This window comes from Ambystoma mexicanum, chromosome 2p (assembly GCF_040938575.1).
Source record: "Ambystoma mexicanum isolate Mex_15411 chromosome 2p, UKY_AmexF1_1, whole genome shotgun sequence".
NCBI lineage: Eukaryota > Metazoa > Chordata > Amphibia > Caudata > Ambystomatidae > Ambystoma > Ambystoma mexicanum.
In genome coordinates this window covers 51,985,774-52,012,179 of record NC_090923.1, presented here as the reverse complement: position 1 = coordinate 52,012,179, position 26,406 = coordinate 51,985,774, and the positions used below count along the sequence as shown (strand labels likewise).

The window sequence follows — 26,406 nt, the reverse complement described above, 5'->3', positions numbered from 1 at the left end:
TATATTTCTTTGTAAAGTGCTTTTAGTGTCCGACAGGCTGTTGGCGTATATTTACTTTTGTATCTTTTATTTTTTCCACAAAGGTGCCCGCCAGCCAAAACAAGACCACTAGTGCTGCTCTAAGAAACCCACACCCTAATAAGTAGAAGATGGAATGCGTTAGACTGGCATACACGCCCTAGCAGAATTCCTGGAGATGGACTGAAAATCAAATCGACAAACCGGACACACATCAAAAATCAATTGAAATATAGGTATGGTGATTCCCTTGCGTCAATCTGGACGTGGTGGTAAGGGCTGAACCGAACCACGCTGTACAAAGATAGAGGTATGGGCATAGGTCACAACTAGATAGAGCTACGGGGACCGTTTTGCATCAGGCACAGACTGGGGTGTAAGGGCTGGCCTGAGTAACAACAAAGATAGATTTGTAGAAACTGACCAGCACAACATATGGACAGAGAGGTGTGAGAGCCTTGTCATCATGCTGAAATGAGCACCAAGGAAGAAATTCATCTAAACCTTGAAAGACTCACAAAGTGAGTGTGCGTCTCTTCACACAACAATGCTAATAATCAACCCTACTAAAACCTCGCCCCTCTTCATGCACCTCTCAAAGCCAAGTAAACACAACCATACCTCTTAAACCACAGCATCCTGCACACTTCACTACAACAAACTCACCACACAGAGCCTTACACGACGGACACCGACCAGATACCACATGAAAAAGCTCAGCGAACGGGGTTAAGCAAACGTTTTCGCCAACATTTGTAAAATGGCTACCCTTGTTGTCTAAATTGACTTTTCAAACCACTACATTTTGCCGACTTCTAACTAGTTATGTGAAGCAACTGGCCATAAATGGTGAGTCTTCACTGCGGTCCTTGCCCGGAGCCTGAAAAGGCGAGCCTACAAAAGTAAGTCTTCCTTTGCAGTTAAATCGGCCAGACCCGTCGCCTAGAGAATGTTAAACCCAGACCAATGATGACCCAGGTGACTAAGAACAACAGACCTTCACAATAAATAGTCCAACCCACAAGTCAGAAATGGTAACCATTGCATTGAGAAACCCAACTGAACAGACCCAGTAAGATTGGGCAATCGGCCAGCTTAAAAGGACCCCATAGTGAATTGTCCTATGCCATTTGTCACGGCTCGTAGCACGGTAGGACATGGGGCCCTTTAGCAGAGCAGTCTGAATAGAAAATTAGCAGCGCACTGCATTTAGCAGAAATGTTATTTTTGGCACTCTGCCGACGGCAGAGATTTCTAGTGCGAAGTTGTTCAAAGCAGACGGGGATTGAGAAGAGGCACATGGAAGAGCATTGAAACTATTACAGCAGCACTGCATTTTTTTATGGCACTGCTGTATGCTATGGGGCACAGTACTACATGCAGAGTGTGCGCACACATTGCATACTATGTAATAGAAGTTGAGCGGATCTTATTCTGACTCGGCAGTGATGTTCCAACACACCTTATCTGGCGGCCATTTTAGGTAACATGTCCACAAGAGAAACGGGCCTTACTAGTTTTGAAGAGATGCCGCACACAACTGGATTTATACACCAAGCCTTCTTCCAGTTCCACTAGGTGCTAGACTGACTGGTAACTAATATTTCCAAGAGTGATTTGGCCAAACCTGATTTACCCCCCACTGCAGGGGCTTTGTTAAAAATATCCACCAGGATGTAAGTAAATCTACACAGTGCAGAACGCTAGTGAATGTGCAGCAGGGCTGAGGTTGGGTTGGTCTCTCGTAGATGTAGCTATGCGATCATTGGCTGGCCGAAGTCTCAGCCCTCTAATCTCATGGGGATATGTAGCCCAAGGTTTAGCAGCCAGTCTGGTTGCTCCCCAAATATTGTGTGGGCTGGGGTCCGTGTGTACCCTGCTTTGCACAGTGGCCATTTGAACCTGTTCTTCTCTCCCCCCCCCCCCCCCCCCCCCATGTGCTAAAACAAGACTACACCCCTGCTAAAGCTGAACTAAATCACAGCTAACGCGTGCCTGCTGCACAATATTAATGCAAGTTGATCTAATCACCGTGGTCGAAAATTGGGTGCTCTGTTCTGGAGCAACATAGGACAGCACAGTCCCCAAACACCCTTCATTGAGTACCTGAATGATGGCTACAGAAACTGGTGACCGGCTATATTAGGGAATGAATGCCCTGAAATAAAGTGCTCTACTGGCTTTGCTATCGGACTGGGTACATGATCTATTAATGACTTGTATGTGCATATTTGGCGTTTAATAGTCACTACTGTTATATACATAGCACGTAATTACTGTACAGAATGATTTACTGAAATTGACAATGCTCCATTCTTTGACATGAGCGTTATGGGTTATAACTTTACACATTTTCTTTAATAATAAATCCACTCTATATGCAAAACGGCAATCCAAAAAATCAGTTCCTGAGTCGAAAAAGATGAAGGAAACGGCAGATAAAATGTACCAGTTGTCGCAGTAGTGGCTTCTGCATCACGTAGGCGTATGTCATAGTATGTGCTTGCCCACATGATCCCTGGTGCCCTGTAAAGTCAACCAGAAAAGGAAGTCCAGAACGTTGCCGTGACTGTATATGGTGCCACTGGGCACGCCCAGTGTACTGAAGTTGTGTGGGACCTCAACACCTATTGCCAGTTTGCCTGGGTCGGATTGGCCTTTCGGCCCGGCTACGGGCCGAAATCGTCCCTGGGGAGTGGGGGCTGGTTTGGAAGGGGGGGAAAAAAAGATATCTTTTTTTCCCTCAAAAAGCCTTTCATCCTTCTTAGGCCGATAGAGTACCAACACAGGTTGGGTGATATTGTATGCATATTTGTTCTGCAAAAGAGAGCTTAAGCGTAAATGCTATACAATAACATTATAATTTGGCCTTGGACGCCTGCTTGGATGCACAGTAATTTAATGTGCTTGGAAACAATGCTATTTGATGCCACTAACTGTTTTGTCAAGGGGTGAAAGGTTGTGTTTCATCGCTTCCCGGGATGGCACTTTGGGGTGGGGTCAAATGACATCACTTCCGGTGAGGTCAACAGAGGTCAGGGTCGTGAGGCGAGGGGTGGGCCACTTTTTTTGGGTGACTGGGCCTATTTCTTGTCACAATCTGCATCATCCTGAATGGGAACCTCTGCTGGATTCCGTCCACTCTCCAGTGTGGTGCAAATTCAAAGGTAACTTTGCCAAGAGAGAGACTTTGTGGGTACGCTGCTGTTGCTCTCCACCAAGAAGTGTTTTTTTGCTGGAGATAAACGTTTCCTCTCCTGTTCAGTTCCTGCAAACCTTTGCTGAGTCACCATTGCTGCTTATCCAGGCTGCTACAGCATCAAACATTTTTTGGGTTTGGGTGCTGAAGCAGAGGCCCATTATTGTTTCGAAGTCTTGAGTCCAGCTTCTGTTCGGTTCCAAGCCATGGAGTCTGCATGCAGAAAAAATGACTACTTACTGCACCCAGATCGAACACTTTTGTCTCCTTGGGGTGCAAAAACACAAATGGGGTTTGTTTGCCTTTCCAGTCAGCCTTGCTGTTTGTGATGGCATCAAGGTGTAGGCCTTGCAAATGGCATCCACTTTGACAGATGATTGCCCTCTTGTGTGACTATCCTGTAACTTTCAAGGCGTGGCACAACTTCTTTACTGTTGACTAGACATAACCTTTACAAGGGAATTTGAAATTGCCTAACGGCCATAATTGAAAGGGAACTTTGCGCAGAAATGTTATTGGCCCACTGGATAAGGGCGTGTTTTTATTTTAAAAAGCATATTTTGATCGATCAAAAGATGGTTCCTATGCATCTTACCTGGTCACCCCTGAAGCGGACCACATCAGAATACCAGTGCATATCTCCCATCAACCATCCAAGACAGGCTGATTATGCTTAGCTTCATAAAGCAGCACGGTTGAGACAATCCAGGCTGTAAAACCATATACAATCAATGCTTCATCCCAGCACCCTGATTGCTAGTATTCATATTGGTGCTACTACTACTTATTAGCTGACCCTGCTGACTGAAGCTAAGCAGTATCAGCCTTGGTTGGTTTGCAGATGGGAGACTGCCAAGGAAATTCCAAGCTTGGTGATTGCTGCACATGGATTGAGTTTATACATTTTAATTTAATCACGGCTAGCTTGCGACCCACCAGTGGACTGGGAGGAGCATTGGCTTTACCAGGTGCAGGATTCAGAACGTTAAGTAAATAAGTTATGATTTTAAAATGATGCCTGTAATAAACATGTCTCCCATGCGGAAACCAGTCCAGGATGATCATGCTTAGGTTCATGGGGCAGGGTCGGCAAATGAGCAGATTGTATTCTGCTTTACAGCCTGGATGGCCTTGACTCTGCTGCCCTGTGAAGCTAAGCAGGATCATCCTCGGTTGGTTTGTGAATGCAAGACATGAGACGTGTACTGGTGTTACAAGGGGCATGAGCTTCTAATGATAGCTATAGTGGCGGTGAAAGCATAATATTAACACAAAATAGTTGCTTCCAATTTGCGTTGTCACACTTGCATGCACGATATGAATGACACATGGCCTAATAAGATTTGTTCTCCCTGTCTTCCCTCCCTTGTCGCGCCTAGACACACTTATGTACAGGCACGTTATTAATTACCTATCCTGTGTAAATGTGAGACAATCATAGGAAAAAAATGTTGGGATTGATATGATATTGCATTTATAATGTGCCGAGATACACAAGTGTTTCGAGGCGCGACGAGGCACCAGAGGGGGAACAGAGGAAAGACGGATAACTATCCCTACTAGGCCAGGTGTCATTCAAATCGCGCAGGGGAAGGAGGAGAAGTGCGGGGGGGGGGGGGGGTGTAACTGAAATATGCCAAAAAAATACATGCTCCATTGAAACTTCCCCTTTAAGGGACTTTACTTACCTGTGACATAGATTTCACGCCTGCTTGGAGATGGGTGGATGGGGTAGACTTCTGTTAAGGGTATGGCTTTTGCTGGGTTGCCTGAATTTGCGTTGTTTTACTGTAATGGAACAAACTGCTGCCACAAAAAAGCATGGTTTTGGCCAAAAATACGGTTTGTCCATTACGGTAAAACAACTGAAAATAAATGTATTCCCCGCTTCCAGCTCCCCCACCCAGGAAGTAGCACCGCAGGGTCTTTTATTTTTTTTGGTTTTGTTTTACTGTATATAAACTGCTGCAGGGAACACCCCTGCTGACAGTGAAGAAGCGTGCAGGGGAGGGAGACCTGCTGTCCATGCTCACTAATGTCACGATTTTCGGCCGTGCGAACTCTTCTTGTGGTGGAAATTTGGCCAAATCTCTCATTCAGTAATTTACTTTCAGTCATTTTTGGCCTTTCCTGTGTTGTCTTGGGTCACTTAAGGCCCATATACATGTGTTTGGCTTCTGTGTTTCTTGGTGCTTTCTAAATGCAGCAGTATGTGTCGTGTTGCCATCTTATTGTGTATGTGCGGGTTGTGTCCATATTGGATGCCTGATAGTTTGTTATATATGCTACTTACCTTTGGTAAGAGGTTGATTGGCTAAACTCGACGCCATTGTTCTATTAGAAAAACCCTCTGAGCATTGCTTCGTAGCTTGTGCGTGTGTGTGGGGGGGATGTGCTAGGGTTGTTTGCTGTGCCCCTCCCCCTTGCGTTTTGTTTTTCGGAAGGATGGCTGCTCCGCTATGTGGGAATACAGCAGTCTTGTATAGTGAAATAATGGAAATGGGCAGGTCCATTTTGACATCTTTATTTGATGTGTGGTTGGCCACGGAGGGCCTGAAGCGATCAGAAAGTGTAGGTGTTGGGGGGGGGGGGGTCCTTCGGGAGGAGCTTGCAGATGTGCCGGGTTTGCAGTGCAGCGGTTCTGTCGGGTGGAGCTTTTGCAGCATTGTGGCATGGCTCGTTATTCGGGGCTCCCCCTCTGGGTCAGAATGTTGTTTCGCGTGAATGCATGTGGTGGAGCCGGGAGCACGGCCGCGGTTGCAGGTAGCTGGGTATTGTGTGTGCTGTTTTGACTGCAGTATTGCGCGGGGGTCCGCCTGCTGGTATATATAGTAGGAAGCGCAGCATGGCATGCGCGTCACGGGATTGGCGCTGGGCCCAGGTGCCATTGCGTTAAGAAGCCGTGTCCTTTGGGCCCGGGCAGCCGGGCCGGCGACGTGGCAGGAAGCGGCGGTCGCGGCCTGAGCCCGACTCCGTCCCCAGCGTCGGAACGCTCTGTATGTACATAACATCTGCGCAGCCCCCAGCAGCTCTGCAGTGACGCCCCTCCCGCGCGCGCGCACACTGCGGCTGGCGCCTCCCCCGCAGCCTTCTCCGCACGTCGCCCTGCGCCGCGTGTACGCGCGGTAACGGCCGGCCGGGCCACGCGACACCGCGCGCATGCGCACTTGACTCGCCACGCCGCCGCCCTCCTGCCACAGGCTGATGATGTAACGGCTGCGTCAGTGGCCACGCCCACAACCCATCACCTGCGCCACTGCAGTCCCCTGCAAACGCCCGACCTGACCCGTATGTACACGGCTGCGCGTCCGCAGTGTGCGCGCGCGCCCCTCATACACGGCGGCATACATGCTAATCACAGCCATTTGGGAGGCAGATTTCGGGAGACCTACATTTCCTCATAGGAATGCATTGGGGCTACAGTAATTTTAGGTGGCAGAATGTGAAAAATAGCTATATTTTTTCACTAAAAAATCGTGAGGATTGGCATGTCTGCCCCATCCGCCATAGCTGAGCGTGCTTCCACACTCATGGGTGTAATTTTAGGGGGGTCAGGGGTGTTTGTCTCCCTCCCCTGCCCCCCCCCCCCCCCAACTTTTATGGAACACTGTATTTGGCTGGGGCACCTTTTCTTCAGATGTCATGCCCCCCCACCCCCCAATATTTTCAGCAAACTTACTCCACTGTCCACACTCGCAAGCCTATACGCAGCCCCATTACTATCCATCAGTCTGGAAGGGGAGTGGGCTCACTAGTGAAGCAGACCTCAAGCCAGCCCTCTAACCTGGAGGGTGAAGAACCAGATTGTCCCCTTCGACTCATTTCATTCTACCAATCTACCTCTTGTGCATGCGTGGCCAGCGCACGCTTGTGGCATGAATTCACCATGGGTGTTATAGGGCCAGGCTTCTGAGCACCTTTTTGCGTAGCATTGCTTGTCCCTGGATATTCCCTAAAGACTCAATTGAACATGCCTTTCTGTGTAATGGCAGCGGATCATTTGCACATACTGTGGGCAGTGCCATGTGGGGGGTGTCCTATACACATAGCTTTCACCCTTTTGTGTTTTCAGGTTGAGCGAGCTGCCCTTTAGCAGGTACATGAAATTTAGGCTAATCTTTGAATAGATCCACGTGTGAGATGGCTTTGATTTTGCTGGGCAGTGGTGACCAGTGTAGCGGTGTGAGTGGAAGAAAGAGCAGAAGCAAGAGGAGGCACAGAGAGGGTATGGGTCGCTGAGGTGGACCGCAGGAGGTTCGGAGGAAACAATATGGTGACTGAAGTGAGATGCAATCAGACTGGTACTAGGCCGTAAGACCATTGATAACTTTGTAGACTAGGAAAAGGGGCTTTAAAAGGGCGGTTGTGCATGGAGAGCCAACCAACATGTTTGTTGGTAGGTAGAAGTGGTGGGAGGATCTGGGTCGGTTGTAGAGGGAGTTGGAGTGCAGGTAGTAAAGTTGAGGATTTTGTCTAAAGAGAGGAAGGTCAAGGAGTACTCCGGATTGCTGATCACAAGAAAGAAGATTGGAGTTTTGGTAGAGTGCTTAGTAAGTAATCTTTATTAATATCGGATGTCTCCATTAACACGAAATACAAACACAATGATATACAAAAATCAGATCTTTATACCTTCATGAGAAGTTCATATATACACCAATCATAAGACAGCAAAATTGGAAGGCAGACAAGGAAGGGGTCTGTAGATCATGTTCTTAACCATTGCTGTTAACCTAGAAACAATACATTTCTTAAGTTTTAATTGGTTGAGAAAGCCTCTTATTGAAATAGGCTACAAATAAAATGTGTATTAGGACAATTCATTATTAAAAACAGTGCTTTCAAAAAAAATCTATTATTGCATTTAATAAAATAGGTCTTTAGCCATTTCCTACTGATCTGTAATAGGTACATAGATTTAAGAATGAGGAGACCCAAATCTTCATGGTATCACTACATATCCCCACCAAAAATATCGCTGTATGTATGGTCGTCTGGAACGGCCATAGGTGATTTTTTTTGGGTGGAGGGGGGTCATTTTTGGGAGCCCCTGCTCCTTTAAAAATAAAGCAGGGGTGTCCCCCACAGGTTCCATGCCTTAATATCGCCGCAAAAATATGGTGATATTTTTGTATGGTGATATTTTTGCGGGGATATTAACACATGGAACATTTTATTAACATGTGGTTCATGTGCCACATTGAACCACGGAGACATAGCTCCTGCTCCCCAGCCTGTGTGGTCATTTAACAATTGCAGATTAATCTTGAAGGCAGACTTAACATGCTGTTGTGGGAGTTGATGTTGCAGACTTCGCCCTTTACGTCCAGAAACTGCCTCATGTTATTGTCTAGCATAAGTGAGGGTACATTGCTCACCTTTCTCCTGTCTGCCTCCCAGGCCTGCATGAGTATTTTTTCTGTTCGCTCCTTTTTAAAGCATCTTTTGTACTCGCAATTTGTATTACTTTCACTTGTCACAGGTCCCATTCCTGAAAAAGTTTGGACCTTTCATTAAACCATTTGTACTTTCCTTTAGCCTCAGATTTAGTAATTTCTACTAGAGCATTTTGTATATTTGGTTTCCAAACGGACTAGCAGCGCGCATAATAATTTTCTGGTCCATATCTCTCTGCTGGTACAATAACCTTCCCACGTACAACTTTAGGAGCCAAGCTAACAGCATGGATGGTAAAGAACTTGAGAGAGGCTGAAATCTCCAATGTTGATGAAGAAATAATGTTGCATGCATGGCAGATAAGTCTGCCGAGACTAACGCGCATATTCAAAATAACATTCTGCTAACCTGTCCCACACTCCAGGAGGAGAGATGGACTGTGACCGAGGAAAAGCCAAATGAACGGAGTGTCAACAGTACAGGAAGAGATACAAGAGTGGTGCACAATCTGCAACATCAAGAGGGAAGGTTCTTTAACATGTAGCCATGTTAAAGGGCATGGCGATGTAGGAGATTTGTTTAATGGGATATAACGGAACAAAAAATGAATAACAATGGCGGTATAGGGTTCGAGGAGCTAGCAAAATTCAACCTTGTAAACAAATTCTATCTGAAGACAAAATCAATGACCGACACGCTGATTCGAAAGAGTACAGATTTTTATCCCACTGCAGGTAACAGTATTGAAGTTGCCAAATGCCTCATGTCGCATCTAGAATCTAGGGATGCTGCAATGAGCAGGCATAACCACGTGGCCCATGACTTAAGCATACTTGAGCTTGGTGCAATTATTACAGCGGATAAAGAAAGCAGTGCAACTGTAGACAGGAGGGGGGGCATATAAAAGGGTCTCCACTAAATGGCACTGATATGGACATAATCTGCACAGAGCACAATTTGGTTAGCTCAGGGTCGTGCTGTATATTGGAAGCGTCAAAATGACATCCATTAAGAGACTGACGACAAAATTAGGCTCTTCCGCCGATCCCCATATCGGCCTTGAATGTGGTGTCGAGCTCATTTGTGCACCTCTCAGAACATAACAATGGAAGTTAAAGCCTGTACACTAATCGGAAGGGTTGCTTGCACAAACAATGAATAATACCTTGAATCCAGTAAACCCAGAAAACCAAAGACTGGAGTATGCACAAAAAGGGTTACCGAACTTCAGAACTTGACTGCAGCAAAACACAGGAGGATCTCTGGTGCAGCGGTTCTGTCTGAAACGAGTGAAGACACAGTTAAACCCTGTGCAAAGATGCAAACTGGAATAAGTAATGCAACAACTGGGGAAAATATAGCCATACCCAAACAGTACAAATGGCAAAGAAACAAAAAGCTAGACATGCAAATAAAATAACTATATAGAAAGTTCCTGCAGGCTGCACATTACTGAGGCAGTAAACACATCTATAAATGCTCAGAAAAGGGCTGATTTGTCTGCATATTTAACAAGTAATAAGAATGGAAAATGTCAGACTACTATCAAGAAGACAACCGAAGTGCAAGTTCCATCTCCTGTAGCAAAAGTACGCTGTTCCATTACAACGTACATTGACACTCTGTGTCCAGAAAAGTACTCTTATCAAGTTGGGCTCTTCCCGTGTAAGGGACTCAAATCAGCAATTGTGGAGATCTGGGAGAGTGCCCAGTAATGAAAATGCCACAGGTTCAAATGATTGCAATTAAACTGGGCAGAGAGAATATCCTAGTATGTCCGAGAGTAACAACCCAAATGCCCCTGGAGGTGACCAAGTTAACACCAACTGCCTTCTCTTGGAATTTGTATTAAAGGATTCAAAAAGGATAATTCGAAAGTGCTCCAATATCTTAGCCCGTTTCCCCAAAATACCAAGATTACGGTTGATAATAAGAAAAGACTTTGCTCTGGTAGACTTCACTGATTTTAGGAGAACCGATATTCGCATTATCGCGGTACCTTCAAAAATAGTTTGATGCATTGGTGGGAGAAAGAGAAATGTATTAAATATGAAATACACGTGGGATGCCGTCAACGCAAATAGTGTTACTGCTAATAGCACCGGACCCCGAAAAGCAGTACTTTCCCATTCCCCATTGGGTCCATGGAGATGGGTGCGCTATTAGAGCCGGTGCAATTGACTGTTGAAAAACTGGCAGAAAGTGGACTATTTTTACCTCGAGCAAAATGCTGGAGGTAACACTCCAAACTTTCTGCCCAACACATGATTTGGCCAGCCCTTAAATGTGGCAGTAAGAGCGTTACGGTCGCATTTAAGGGCTGAGGCCAACCTCGTGATGAGACCATTAGTCTTTTGCCCTTCTCTAATCACAAAGTTTCCTTCCACCAACAAATTGACTGGAGTTAAAGAATCTTCTGTGCAGTAGCACCTTTTGAGCGCTCTTATGCGCAGAATTGGATTACCATAATAAATGATCTCGGACCCAAATAACTGGACAGACACAAAGACCATGTCAAAATACTACTTTATTAGCAGTTCAATAAAGTAGGGAAACCTGGCGAACAACAAATCCTAGTCTAAACTATCATATTTCAGTTACACAAAGGCTTTATACCTCAATATCCGGTGGAGGGATTGGTTAAGGGAACACACATACCTATATATCGTTTAGGTATTGGTAACATAATTGGCTGCTCCTTACCTGGCAGGCATATCTTGAACCTCCCTCTAAATACGTATACTACATATTATAACAGCGTAACAACTGTTTCGCCCCTGCAACAATGTATGCTCCATTGTCTCTCTGATTGGTTGGCATTCTTTCCCAACCTTGGAAATTTGGCTTATTAGCAGCATGTTAGTAAAGTGAAACCCAGGTGCATAGAACAATGTCATCCTACTGCCCGCTTGCCCAATAAGTCTACCATCTCTCATCAGCCAAGGCTGCTTCTTTGTACTTGACTTTGCTGAATGTTCTCTTCCCTGGAATTTTAAGGGAAGTTAAGGTACATCGTTATCTTCGTCTGGGGCTTATGAATAGGCCTTTGTTTCCTAGTCTTGTACCACGTGTGAAGAGACCATGGTTTTTGTCCATCCCGCCTTTCAACTTGGTACTATTTGTTTCAATTATCGTGGGTGTCATGTCCTCTGTACACTTGGTTGCTCCGATTCACATATGTTGTCTGCATCCTTAATTTGTCAATACTTGGCTTTCACAAATGTTTGCTCATTTACTTAATCGAAGAGAGAAATGTGCTGCGTATATTGCTTATCCTCGTTGACTCCCTTTTTACTCTGCAATTGCTTCTTGCTGTGGCATCCTTGATCTATGGCCAACATCTATTCTTTGTTCATGCACACATTCACTTACAGCATCTGTTAGCTCAGTAGCCCTGGTCTCTCTTACAAGCTTTTTTGTACTTACTTTTATTCTGAGTCCTTGTCCATCTTTCCAACATGGCCACTTTACCTGTGTTATATTTTCTACTGCAGTGAGCTTCTATGTGACTCATCTACCATGCATTTCTGCGTATATACATTTACTACACATCTGGTTACTTATCTTCTGTGTATATATGGTTTCTTCTCACTTGTATGTGGGCTTACTCTTGCTTTGTTATTTAAGGAATTAAGATGTAACTATCCCCATATCGTTTCATAGTGTCAGCTCATCAAGACATTACTTTACACCTGTCATATTTTCTTGGATGTTCAGTGGTGTCTGCAAATCTCTTGCTATCCCTTCAGTTCAAGGGTACATTTGGTACGTTTGAGTGCATAACGTCTCTCATACATCTGATGCAGTATTGGAATATTACTTGGTGTCATGCACAGTGTCTTGTTGTCCTTCATCCAATATATTGGAGGTGAGGGGGCGGGTTCTATCAATGACTTGCATGTCTGCTCCTCTACACTTCCTTCGAACTTTCTGGATAACACCTCGACAATGCGTCGGCCTTGCCATTCTGACGCCATAGATTAACATGATCACAAAATTGTATTCTGCAAAGAATAAGGAACAACACAGCTGTTGTGTTAAAGTCTTGGCTGAGCGCAGGAAGGTTACATTTCTGTGGTCTGTTAATACTGTTATTCAGTGTCTAGCTCCAAGAAGATAGTGTCTCCACTCCTCGAATGCTGCATTTATTTTCAAAAGTTCTTTGTCGGAAATTGTGTAATTTCTTTTTGCAGCTGAAAATGTTTGAGTAAAATGCTATTGGAAGTAGCTGACCTGTAACCAGATGTCTCTGGGACAAAACTGCTCCCATGGCAACATCTGAAGCATTAGCCTCCGCAAAGAACGGTTGAACCGCATCCGGGTGCAGTAAAACGGGTCCTGTGACAAACTTCTCCTTAAACAGGCGCTTCCTCTGCTGCATCACTCCGCACAAATTATATTCACTTCTTCAAAAGTCTGGTGATAGGTGCCACCACATGAGGGAAATCATGGATGAATCTGTGATAGAGATTCACAATTTCCATAAAACCTTGACTATCTTTGACATAAGTTGATGTTGGCCACTCCTGGACCAGCTGGATCCTACTGGAATCCATCTCCAGTCTTTTAGGGGAAATGACAAACCCAAAGAACTCCACTCTAGGTGTGTGAACCTGGTTCTTTTCCAGCTTTGCAAATAAATGATTCTATTAGCTTCATCATGACCTTCTGAACATGATGTTCGTGTTGTTTTAAATAATTAGAGAAAATTAAGATGTCATTGATATAAACAACCATGAAAATGTCAAAATATTACCAGAGCACCTCATTTATAAAGAAAAATGACATGCAGCTGGAGCATTAAGGCCGAATGTCATCACCTAATATTCATAAAGTGCAAAGCGAGTTCTGTATGCAGTTTTCCATTCATCACCCTAACAATTTCTCACCAGATGGTTGGCCCCTCTGAGGTCCACCTTCGTGAAAACCTTTGCTCGGTGTAATCGTTGAAAGATCACAGATATCAGTGGAAGAGGATAATGATTCTTTACGGTGATCTTGTTCAATGCTCTAGTCCATGCATGTTCTTAAGGTCTTGTCCTTCGTAGGCACAAAAAAAAAGGCGATGCGGCTAGATGCTGCGAATGACGAATAAATCCCTTTGCCCACTTTTTCCTGTAAATACTCCATCAGGTGCTCATTCTCCTTTGTTAAGGCACATATTCTACAGCAAGGAATTTGCGCCCCATCTTCCAGGTCAATTTTGCAATCATACAGGCGATGCAGTGGTACTTCACTAGCTTCCTGTTCACTGAAGACCTCTTCAAACTCACAGTAACACTCGGGCATGACCCCCACAATGGCTCCCACTGCATGCTCTACCACTACTCCCGCTAAACACACTCCTAGGCCCTCTCCCTCTTCAACTTTATTGCCCTCAAAAACGTCTACACTGCACTGTTCCAGACAAAATTCCAACTTAAATTCTACTGTTCTCTTTGCCCAGTCAATCAAAGGGTTGTGTAGAGTTAACCAGGGCATACCCAACATGATTTGCAACTGAGGAGCATCACTTAACTCAAAACAGTCCTTTCCCAATGCCCCCACAGCTATTCTTATCCCCAGCTGGCGAATTGTATGTGTAATTGGACATTATGAAAGCTGCGTGCCATCCACTGCTCTAGCCTGTTTGTGTACATCCTCACAAACTATGGGAACCCCAAGACAAGTAGCTAAATTCCTATCCATGAAGTTCCCAGTTGCGCCAGAATATAACGCACCTGGACCATGACAGCTCAACTTGCCTTCCCGTGCAAGGATACGTTGAAAGTAATGTGTAGCATAACAGTATGTATCATATTTGCAACCAACCGGCCCCTTCCTGTTGGTGTTGGGGAATCTACAATGAGTACTTGCACACGTACCTACACAATTATTGCTATTCACACAATACAGGCTGATATTTTCTTTCCTCCTTCTCTTCCTTCGTGAGAGGTGTTTTTAACTGATGTTCCCCAGTTGGACTCTCCACCTCCTTGGGCCCAAACGCACCCATAGAACGTTCACTCCAAACCAATTTCCTATTCTCAGGAAAGTTTCTTCTTTGTTCAGACTGTCTTTTTGACATTCTAGCATCCAACTGCAAAACCAAAGTTATTTACTCCTCGCAAAACGTTGGCCTCTCTACTATAATGGTTAGAGCTTCTTTCAACTCCTCCTGTAACCCCCTATAAAAAAGAGATCTTCTTTCCTCCTCCGGCCAACCACTTTCAAGGACCAGAGCCACAAACTGCGTTGTACATCAGGCCCTCTGAAAGAAGAGACTTCGAAAGACAAATAGACCTGGGCACGGAAGGCCCTGATGCTAATGTTTGAACTGTATCCTCGTTCTAGGGAAGCCAGAGACTGTGTTAAGCTCCAGTGCACCGCCTTGTCCCGTGCTGAAAACGCTGGGAAGGGAGGCCATTGACCTGAACATCCTGACATATTATTTTGTTAAACGTCTTTCATTTTCGTAACATCGTTTCCCACGCTATTTGTATCTAGAGGTAAGAATTGGCAATAGGTTTATTGTAGGCCCTTTTATTTTGACAAGACACCACTAAGACTGCGTTATTATTATTTGATAGTCGTAGCTTGCGCCCCTCTGTAGATATAGGATAGGTAGTTATTTTTCAAACCCTTTTCTAAGTTCAATAAACAACCTTGAACTGTGGTAACTTGTCTGCCTTACTGTTGATACCATGCCTCCCTTACAATGTGCACCACCCCTGTTCACCTATAAACTCAACTCCATTTTAGAAGTTTCATGGCATCCCTCCTAGAATCTCAAATTTCTTCCCCCATCTTCATTAACATCTTCCCCAGGGAACAGAGGGTTAAATCGGATTGTGTCTCTACCCAGGCACGTGTAATAGCGTGGACCTTTCATTCTGTAAGGTCCCAGCTCACCACTCCTGCACAGGCAGAAGATGAATCCCCCAGACTCCTTAGTATGTGCTGCCCAACAATATTTAAATTACAATTGCTGAGCGGACCACCCTGGGGGGGAAAGGGATTTGTATAAAATAAAGATCAGGCTACTGCTGGTTGCCCTCTATCTTCTGGCCTCTTGTTGAGGACCAGGAGACCTGCAATTAAATACATGTCATGGTTACACTTTCCTACTGTACCACTTTTTTCCACTGGAAAAATGTATACCCCCCCTTGCTTTACCTTATTGACTCAGCCCAAAGTTTAGAGGCTCTCTTTAAATTCACAGAACTGTGTATTGTGAAGACAAGTTCCCCTTTACACATACTGTAGAATAAATATGACCCGCTAGGGAAATGGGCGGTAGCATTGCAAGGATAACAAGGTTTATTCATACAGGACACAAATATCAGCAAAGCACTCTGCTGCTCGAGAGCGCTCTAACTCATACAATCACAGACAATGGCTTATTAGCTTGAAACCCGTCGCTCCATATAGTACAATTCGGGGCCACTGATTGGAGGCACCCTACACATGAGCCTGCTCCATAGGGGATGCCAAGCAGTTATTGGCTTATTCTTCTGTCTGGATCCACGTGGGTCAGATGGGCTCATCCTCACTGTGAAGGTTGGGACAAGCATAAAATACAATGTTGATATTCATATTTTATTTGTATCATGCTCATACACAGGTTTCTCAGAGCGCGATGAGGCAAGGGGGGGGGGGGGCAAGGGAGAACCAAAACAACAATCTTACTACGCCCAGTGACATTGAAAAAGTGCAGGTAGAGCGAGGGGGAAGGGGTGAAATGGAAAAGTGATGAACAAATGAATAAAACAACAAGTGGTAGTGCAGCCTGCAAGTGGCAAGTGCTAGGTTTGGGGCTCGGACACGGGGTGTCTGAGAAGTGCAGAGAAAGAGGGGGGCCTGTAGGGTTACAGATACAGACCCAAGTGCAAGGGTTGCCGGGAGGCAGTGCGGGTGCGTGGCAGGATGGGAAAGTACCTGGGCCCGAGATCAGAAGGTAACCAGGTGCACGAGGCTGAAGCGGAACAGATCAGTAGGGGAGAGGAGGCGAGACGGCAGAAGCAAAGACGGAGGTCTTAAGGTGCTTCCGGAACCGGATGTCCTGAACCATCGTCTACGTCCTTTATGGACTTCCTGGTCCCTGACTCGCAGGGGATGGCATGCAGTTATTCTTCCAACATGGCCGCCCGGAACAGAATACTCCGGATCGGTCTATGCGTTCCACGCTGCTCATCCTACAAAAGGGACACGCCCCCGCGGCTCTGCGCATCTCAACACTACCGCTACCTGTAGTTGGACGTGCTTAGCCGGAGTTCGATCGGGGCTCTCGCTTGATTCCTTGTTCCCAGTCCCTTGATTTCTCTCCTGTTCCCTTTCCTCCCCAATCTCCTGGAAAACCTTACGCGCTCGATTCACGGTCTTCCGTGCCTCTGAGCGTACCTTAATTACTTCCTGGAATTACCCTGGACCTGTAGAACGCTCCTGGAAACTGAACCGCTACTCTCACGCTGGACGCCGAAGACCGGCCTTCGGGACTATACAAATCCTGGACCGTAAAGAAGAAGAAATCCCAGAAGGTCGCAAGTACACAACAGAAACAGGTGAGAAGGGGAGAGACTTGTGACAGATTGAGATGCCTTAAAAACGATACAGATTCAGAGATGGAAGCCGCCGTTCAAGACCTCATGCGAGGCATGCAGGAATTAACAACGGAGGTACAGAACCCCAAGGCAGAGAACGCAGCATTAAAGCAGCTAGTTCTATCACGTGATTCCGCAACCAAAGAAAATGTAATATTGGGTGGAATAGTGGACCAGTATGACGGTTCTTCCAAGACTCTCCGCGCCTTCCTTGATTCGTGTTTAGTTCACTTCACGTTCAAGCCCTACTACTTCTCCACTCCTAGAGCAAAGGTGGCTTTTATGATTTCACACCTCACTGGAAATGCATTGATTTGGGCAACCCCCCTAGTCAATACAAGCGACGCTCTCCTGGATGACTATGATGGCTTTGTGAGAGCCCTTAAGGAAATGTTTGATCGCCCAGAGCAGGTGTATAGTGCTCAAGAGAGACTACTCGAGTTTCAACAAGGGCCCCAGGATATGCTCACCTATGTTACTCGTTTCAAACAACTTGTGAAAGAAGCAGACTGGTCTCCAGAAGCTAGTTTTACACTCTTCCGAACGAAGAAATAAAAGATGAGCTCGCTAGGGTGGCCTGCCCAAGCTCCTTCCAGGCTCTTATGGATCTATCCTTACAGATAGATTTCCGAATCCAAGAAAGAAGAGCAGAGAAGAGGAAGTCTAAGGCAAGTCTCCAAAAGACCATCACGGAACATGCCCCTAGAGCAGAGTCAACTGTTCCTTCTACCTCGGACCCAGAACCTATGCAACTAGGAGCCTTTCGTGGACCCATTACCCCCCAGGAAAGGATGCGACAAATCCATACTGGTCTATGCATGTATTGCGCCTCCGATAAACATCTTGTGAGAGAATGTCCCATTGCTCATCCACGGCGTTCGGGAAACGCCAGCTCCCGATCCTAGTTGGAGCACAGTGTCAGGAGAGAGATATTTGCTCCACATCAATTCCATCCTTGAACTCTCCTGGACAAAATAACCTTGTGGTTCTGCAGGCCCTACTATCGCTTTCCAAGACAGAATCCTACCCCCTCCTGGCATTAGTTGACTGCAGAGCTATGGGCGTATTTCTAGATCAAGATTGGGTCACTGCTCATAACATTCCACATGAAAGCCGAGTTACAATGCAACCAGTAGAGGCAATTGATGGAAGGCCTCTTTCCTCAGGACCCAAGACCCTTCAGACTAAAGAGATTCCACTTTCTAATAATCACCATCAAGAAAGAATCAAATTTGACCTCATTAAATCAGCCCATTATCCGATGGTTCTTGGGGTGACCTGGCTGCAGAGGCAAAAACCTTACATCAACTGGGCAGCCGGCTCACTGTTTCTTGGATCTGAATTTTGTATGTCTCACTGCCTATCCCTGGATACCTTACCAAACCCTTCTAGAGACTTTCAAGAGAACCAACAAAGTCCAGTCACCGTTTCTAACATCATCCAGATTCCCAGGGCCTACCAAGCCTTTTCTGATGTTTTTTCGACCGCGATAGTCCAAGCTCTCCCTCCTCACAGGCCAGAGGATTGTGCCATCGATACTGAACCCACAGCTGTGATTCCTTTCGGCAGAATGTTTATATTATCTGAACCTCAAAAGAAGGCTCTCCGAGAATACCTGGATGCTAACCTGGAAAATGGCACCATACGCCCGTCCAAATCTCCAGCGGGTGCTTCATTGTTCTGCGTTCCAAAGAAAGATACCAAAGAACTCAGACCATGTCTGGACTACCGTGGTCTAAATCAGTGCACTCTCAAGGACCGTTCTCCTCTACCCCTCATCTCGGATATCCTGGAAGCAGTCAGAGGTGCAGTAATCTTCACAAAATTAGACCTAAGGGGGGTGCTTACCTTCTCATTCGTATAAAGGAAGGTGATGAATGGAAAACAGCCTTTATTACTCCCTTCGGCCATTTTGAATATCTGGTCATGCCCTTTAGACTTGCTAATGCCCCAGCAGTTTTTCAACGTTTCATGGATAGGGTGTTCTCGGACATGCTGTTCCTCTTCGTTATTGTCTACCTGGATGACATCTTGATCTGCTCCAAGGACCTTCTAAGGCATGAAGAGCTTGTTAAGGCAGTCTTACAACGATTATGTGAACACAAGCTCCTAGCTAAACCCGAGAAATGCCTGTTTCACGTCACTTCTGTTCATTACCTAGGATTTGTCCTTAGTCCAGAAGGAATTGGAATGGATCCTTCAAAGGTAAAAGCCATACTATCTTGGCCGGCTCCCACATCCGTGAAACAGATTCAATATTTCCTGGGACTTGCCAATTTCTACTGACCGTCCTTCTCTGAAATCGTTCAACCGATCATTGCTCTCTTGAAGAAAGATGCTCCATTTCTCTGGTCTACAGATCAAGACAAGGCATTCCAACGATTAAAGACAGAGTTTACTCAAGCCCCCATCCTGGCTCAACCCGATATTAACCGACCATTCCTAGTGGAGACGGATGCATCCAATTACGCCATAGGAGCAGTACTAAAACAGGAATATGAGGACAAATTGGAGCACCCCATTGCTTACCTTTCACAAACCCTGACGCCCAGTGAGACTCATTATTCCGTCTTGGAAAAGGAATTACTAGCCATCCGCCAACCCTTCACAGAATGGCAACACCTACTCCTGGGAGCTAGGCATTCAGTCCAGGTCCGTACGGATCATCGAAATCTTCAAGTTCTACAATCTTTGGAGGGTAGGAACAGTCGTCGGGCCCATTGGGCCTTCTTCTTTGCCCAGTACCAGTTCCACATCCATCATGTCCCTGGATCACAAAACATAATTGCCGATGCCCTTTCCAGATGTCCTGACTATGAAAACTCTGAGGATCGGACCTTTCCAAAGATGTTTCATCACATGATCTTTGTTGCCCAAGCACTCACCCTCCTGGAGAATATCCAAGGCCAAACTCGACTTTCGGACCTCTGGAAGGAGCACAAGAGAAATAACAGATGGAATCTCACAGCTAAGGACGGGTATCTATTCAAACATAATAGCCTAGTCATTCTAACTCCTGGACTGAGACAAAGGATCACAAGTCTATGTCATGATACCTTACATTCGGGACATCGTGGGATAACCAACACTCTCATCTAGTACAAAGACAGTTTTGGTGGCCCAAGATGAAGGATGATATTAGGATCCATGTCCAAACATGCGCAGTTTGCAATCAGAACAAACACGATAATAAGAAACCAGCCGGACCCCTACCAGCAATACCAACAAGACCCTGGGAAGTCATAGCCACTGATTTTATCGTGGAATTACCACCCTCTAGAGGCTACACAACAATCATGGTCACTATTGATTTGTTTACTCGTATGGCTCATTTTACACCCTTATCCAAACTACCTTCATCATCAGACCTTGCCGGAATTTTCCTGGAACACATATTTTGACTTCATGGGTTGCCTTCCAAGATCATTTCAGACCGAGGACCTCAGTACATATCTCAGTTTTGGAAGCAAGTATGTCTTATTCTGGCAATCCAACGTGCCCTATCCTCTGGCAACCATCCACAAACCAATGGAGCCACAGAGCGTGTGAACCAGACTCTCGAACAATATCTACGATGTTTCGCCACCAAAGTTCAGGGCGATTGGTCACTCCTACTACCTATGGCTGAATTCGCCTATAACGATTCAGATCATTCAGCTATCAAGACCAGTCCCTTCTTCTGTAGCCAAGGATTCCATCCATCAGTCCTACCCTCCGTACTCCCACATCCTACTCCAGTACCTGCAGTAGACTCCTGGATCGAAAACCTCATCACAGTACATAAGGAGGTTAAGGAATACCTAGAACGGGCCTGAGAAGATGTCAAACGTTATGCTGACTCTAAAAGAAGACCTGGACCTTCCTATTCAGTAGGGGATAAGGTTTGGTTATCCTCGAAGTTCCTTCCTCGACACCTGTGCCCCAATAAACTGGCTCCCAGATACTACGGTCCCTTTTCCATACAAGAAATCATCAACCCAGTCGCCTTTCGACTTCGGTTACCTGAATCTTGGAAAAGAATCCATCCAGTCTTTCACACTTCTGTTAAAACCATACATTCAGTCATCCCGAACAGCTCCTAGATCTACCCCTGTTATTGTAAATGATCAACTGGAATACAAGGTTTCCAAGATTTGTGACTCAAGATTTCGACGGGGTCAACTACAATATCTGGTTGAGTGGAAAGGGTACGCCTCCAGTGAGCGTACCTGGGAACCCATGTCAAACATGAATGCTCCCCGATTGCTTCGACGATTTCATCTGAGCCATCCGGGCAAACCCAGAGGAGCTGGTTTCCAGAGGAGGCATACTGTCATGAACCGTCGTCTACGTCCTTTCTGGACCTCGTGGTCCCTGACTCGCAGGGGATTGCATGCAGTTATTCTTCCAACATGGCCGCCCGGAACAGAATGCTCCGGATCGGTCCATGCATTCCACGCTGCTCATCCTACAAAAGGGACACGCCCCCGCGGCTCTGCGCGTCTCAACGCTACCGCTACCTGTAGTCGGACGTGCTTAGCCGGAGTTCGTTCGGGGCTCTCGCTTGATTCCTTGTTCCCAGTCCCTTGATTTCCCTCCTGTTCCTTTTCCTCCCCAAGCTCCTGGAAAACCTTCTGCGCTCGATTCACAGTCTTCCGTGCCTCCGAGCATACCTTAATTACTTCCTGGATTTACCCTGGACTTGTAGAACACTCCTGGAAACTGAACCGCTACTCTCACACGCTGGACGCCGAAGACCGGCGTTCGGGACTATACAAATCCCGGACCGTAAAGAAGAAGAAATCCCAGAAGGTCGCAAGTACACAACAGAAACGGGTGAGAAGGGGAGAGACTTGTGACACCAGATATGGTTCTCAAGTTGCAGGGAGGATGTTCCAGAGGGAGGCTCCGAGAAATGACTGACCCTGAGGGAGTTGGAGGTGGAGGATCGAAGATCTCGAGAAGGAAGATATTTACAGAGGGAGAGTTGAAGGTATTTTGGACCCAGACCCCAGAAAGCATCGTGGATAATGCAAAGGGTCTTAATTTTAATCTTTGCAGCCACTGGGAGCCAATTAAGAGATTTCAGGGTTGGAGAGATACGATCCCAGGGCTTGAGGCCGAGGACAAGTCTTGCAGTCCTGTTCTGGAGGAGTTGCAGAAGACAGAGGGTAGAAGCAGGTAGATTTAGAAAGAGGCTGTTGCAGAAATCCTTTTCAGAGTGGCAGGGAAAGGTGTTCCTATCTAAACTAAACATGCTAAAACTGAATATTAACTTATTGTGGCAGGCACTGGGGTGGCACAGGAAATGGTGCCAGGGAGACGGGAGGATAAAATACAGTTGTGCTGCTCCACACATTCAGGACTTCATTGATACCGCAGTTCTTGCACTCAAGGTCTCCGCCCTGGGGTTTGATCTTTAATTTATCCCTCCTGGTGCCTCGTGTTACAAGGGATTTGTGTTGCTGGTTGGAAGAAATACAGTCGCGCATGCTTAGATCTTTTGTGGACATATGATGGCGGGTGGGGACCTGGGGTCGTGTGCTTATTGAAGAATGCAAAGGTGTGGGGGTCGAGTCAGTGGTGTGGGGCTGTCTCCTACCTGGCTGGGTGGAGGTTGGAGGACTATTTGCAGTTTAGTGGAGATGAATGGACGCAGCACGGAGCCTAGTGTTGTCTCATGCTCTTGCAGGGCGCATTCTTTTAGAAGATGCTAAATACTTGGAAAACTACATGGACAAAGGGAAATGGACTTTCGTTGGAACAGGGCTCGCTCAGCGCCAGTGCGTTGCACAGAAATTGGGCCTTGTGAATCAGGGGTGTGAGCAGTGTGAGCCTGCAGTTTTACCCTATCTGGGCAAAATACAAAATGGAGATGCGGGCTATGAGCTTTTCTAGTGCTAGGCATCTGATTCTAAGTGCTGCAGATCCTCTACATGCTTCCTACTAATGCGGATGGCTCCCCCTCCTATGTTACGTTGCCTCATATGGTGTTTTCCTTACTTGGAAGCGCCTAGCGGGGTGGGATAGGCTCATTTCCATCCCAACAGCATCACGAAGCGAGACACAGACCGCATATTCAAAGTTCAAACAAAATACTTGTATTAACTTAAATGTCAGGATGGTGTAAGGCCTAACTTGCCCTATGCTAAGGTGAGATTTCCCTACCTACGGAAACTAGGGATAAGTCAGTAAGTTCAACAAAAGTCTGTGACCAAAGCCTCTACCTGCCTGCACAACTAAAGCTAAACCATCTGTAGGTATGTCAACAACAAACTAAATAGTGTTCCAAAATAAGGTTCTGAGCTTCTTCCAGCTCTTGGTGTATTTTCCAGCTCCCCTTCCCCAAGTTCAAAGCAGTTCTACAAAGTCTTGGTGTCCCTTCCCCAAGAAGACAACACAGTTCAAAAAAGGGCCTTGAGGTTTCCTTCCCCAAGGCAACAACAAAGTTAACAAGGTCTTATGTTTTCCTTCCCCAAGACATCCGCTTGTCCAGCTTGCCAGATCACACTTTGCTTTAGTCTCTTGATACTCAAAACCAGTTCCAGATCAGCATTACACTCCATATGTTTCCTTAATAGTTTACACAGATTGCTTTCTCCTGCTTTTACATCAGCAATACCTTTCATACGTATCTGTATGTTTCCTTGGCTTTCACAGACAGGGTATCCTCGGTCTAGGCGCAGTTGTCAGACCACACAGTCCACCCATTATTGGTCACGCAACCGATAACCCCAGGTTTTCTTTCCCACACAGGTTTCTCTGTCACTGCCCCTGTGTATTTCACTTTGACATCTCCTTGCCAGTCGCTTGGCTTTGCCACAATGTGTTTTTCTCCTTGCCAGTCTCTTGGCTTTGCCACAATGTGTTCTTGGAATATAGTTCACTGCATGGTGCCTACTTTCCTTCACCACATTACTTTCTCACTCTTCAGTAATGTTCATCACTTACTTTTCACTTTATTTCATAGGATTAATTCATTGCCTTTCAGTATTTATTACAAATGTTTTACTTTAGTTCGGTATTCAATAATTGTTAATTCACAAGACTTTTTCTCTTATAGTTCAACTTGACTGTATAACCACTCACTTTGGTTACACATTTGCTTGCTTACATATCTATTTTCATTCACCCGCCATTTACATTTGCACTGCAGTATCCCCAGGAGTACCCCAGTACGAGTGGTCCCTTTTTGTTCACTCACCGGTCCATGGGAGCTCCTTCGGCCATCTTTTTTTCTTGCTCTCTGTTCTGCGTCCACATCACTGTAGCAATGCGAGCTGTGCTCGCACTTTGGGAACCTCTCTGTGGTTTGCCGGCTGCTCCTCTCACCACTCGCGGATGCTGCCAGTAGCTTGCAGAACTGGGGTCTCTTCCGTGCCCCACACATCTGGCTGTGGGCACCCGGCCAAGGAGGCTCTAACAGCTGTGACCCTCCAGCAGCCCGCCCGGGCCTCGGCTGTCGCAGTTTCTCCTGGATATTTGCCGGCATCTTGGCCTCCAGGCAGGACCCTCCTCGGCAGCCACCTTCTTGACAGGATTTCTCTTTGCGCAGGCCCGATGCACCGGACTTCTCTCCTGCTGGTCTGCCCTCTCTGATTGTCGACTCCACCTTATATGCACCGGCAACCACTTAACAGACTGCACGTGTGAGTCATTGAGCCCATTTGCCTGACCATAGTTACTGGTGTTCTCTGGACATGCCTGACTCTCACATCCGCCTTCAGGCCTCTTCCTCGTCTCTGTATCAGAATGGTGAAATGACATGTTAGTGCATACTACTCATAGTCACCTTGTCCAAGTACTATAGTGGGGTGACTGAGGGGGGATGATGGAATATGATTAGCAACAGCTTATAAAGCCAGGGTTAGGGTAAGGTTGGTTATTAGCAGGAAAGGGAGGATACCATGTGTTGCCTGCGGACATCCTCTCCTCAATCCAAGGAGAGTAGGTGTGAGGATGTCCCCAGGATTCTCACAGTATTGTTACGCTCACCTGGACCCCACAGGGGTGTCGATCGGACCCGGACAGCTACGGTCTCCGTCAACGTGATGCGTGGTGCAGAGATGACTGTTTGGACTGGCCCGCCTAGTCTTGTCTGCTGGACCCGAAGAAGTATTTTCCTGCAAGTGGAGACAGGGATTAGCCACCTGTGGGTTTTAGTGATGGCCTCCCAACTGTTCTCGCTCTCCCCCACTAATCCCCTCCGATATCCCCTTCGTAACCTCACCTTATGTTTGTAAAAGATGAGCTCTCCATCCTGCGTGTCTTGCGGGGGCGCGTAGATACCAGTTACTTCACTGGTTTGAAGTCGTTGGGAGAGTTCCGGGAAGCATTGACTCTGAAGTCCCAGGCGGGATTGGTAAGTATCAAGTTCAAAGAGTTCAATGTGCCCGATGTTCACTCTTGTCCCCTTCCTTCCTTAAGTTGCAACTGAGTTCGTGAGAAGAAGGTCTCGTAGCTGCTGCTGGCGTTCAGGTAAGAGTCTGTGTTACCCAACGCTGTCCGGTAACTATTGCATGCGTTAACGTGTTGTTTTTCTCCCTCTTTACAGATGCGGCATATGAAGATATTGAGAATAATACCGCCGGTGGTAAATCAGGTAAGTCTATGGTGGTAAGAGGTATTTGTTGATTCCCTTGGCTCACCTTGTTATTCTTGTGCCCCTAGGTGCCGGAGTACGGCGAAGAAATGATGGAGACAGTGCCGGATCGAAAGATGCTGTGAGAACTGGTGAGTATGGCGCCGTGCTGGAGCTGGCGAAGCGACGCGTGCAGGACTGATGTACTTTCCAGGTCGGGAGATGAAATGGATCCGGAATCAGGTGAGGAATTTGAAATAAGTTTGTTTTCTAAACTTGTCCTTTTGTTCCTCTTTATTCTAGGAGCTCCGGATTCGAGGCGAGTGTGGCAGAAGACTGGATGCTGGCTGCAGGCACGGTGAGAGTCACACGGCTGGATGCAGAATAACACGAAGCATGTGCTGCTGTTCGGGCGTGTTTTAAATAGCCTCCAAATTAGTCCCAGGAAAGAAGTTCCCCAGGACCACACCCGAGTAAAAAAATAGTCCCTGTAGTAAAATAGTCCCATCCAGGCCTCACATTGGCTTGGATTTATTTGCAGCATGGTCTGCATGAGGTAAGAAATGTCTATGAGCCTGGCGCCAGGACTGATTTTTATTATGAGCTTGGTGCCTACGGCGCCAGGACTGAACCCAGACAGCCCCTAGCTGGGG

General features: G+C 46.3%; 1 long non-coding RNA gene across 1 annotated transcript in view; it reads left to right on the top strand.

Annotated features, from left to right (window-relative positions):
* Positions 1–4,860: 4,860 nt before the first annotated feature.
* The window catches only part of LOC138566192 (uncharacterized), a 311,663-nt gene continuing 290,117 nt past the window's right edge, over positions 4,861–26,406 (top strand). Inside the window, exon 1 of the long non-coding RNA XR_011301864.1 lies at positions 4,861–6,505. This is a non-coding gene — a long non-coding RNA (uncharacterized lncRNA). The remainder of the gene's footprint in view (positions 6,506–26,406) is intronic.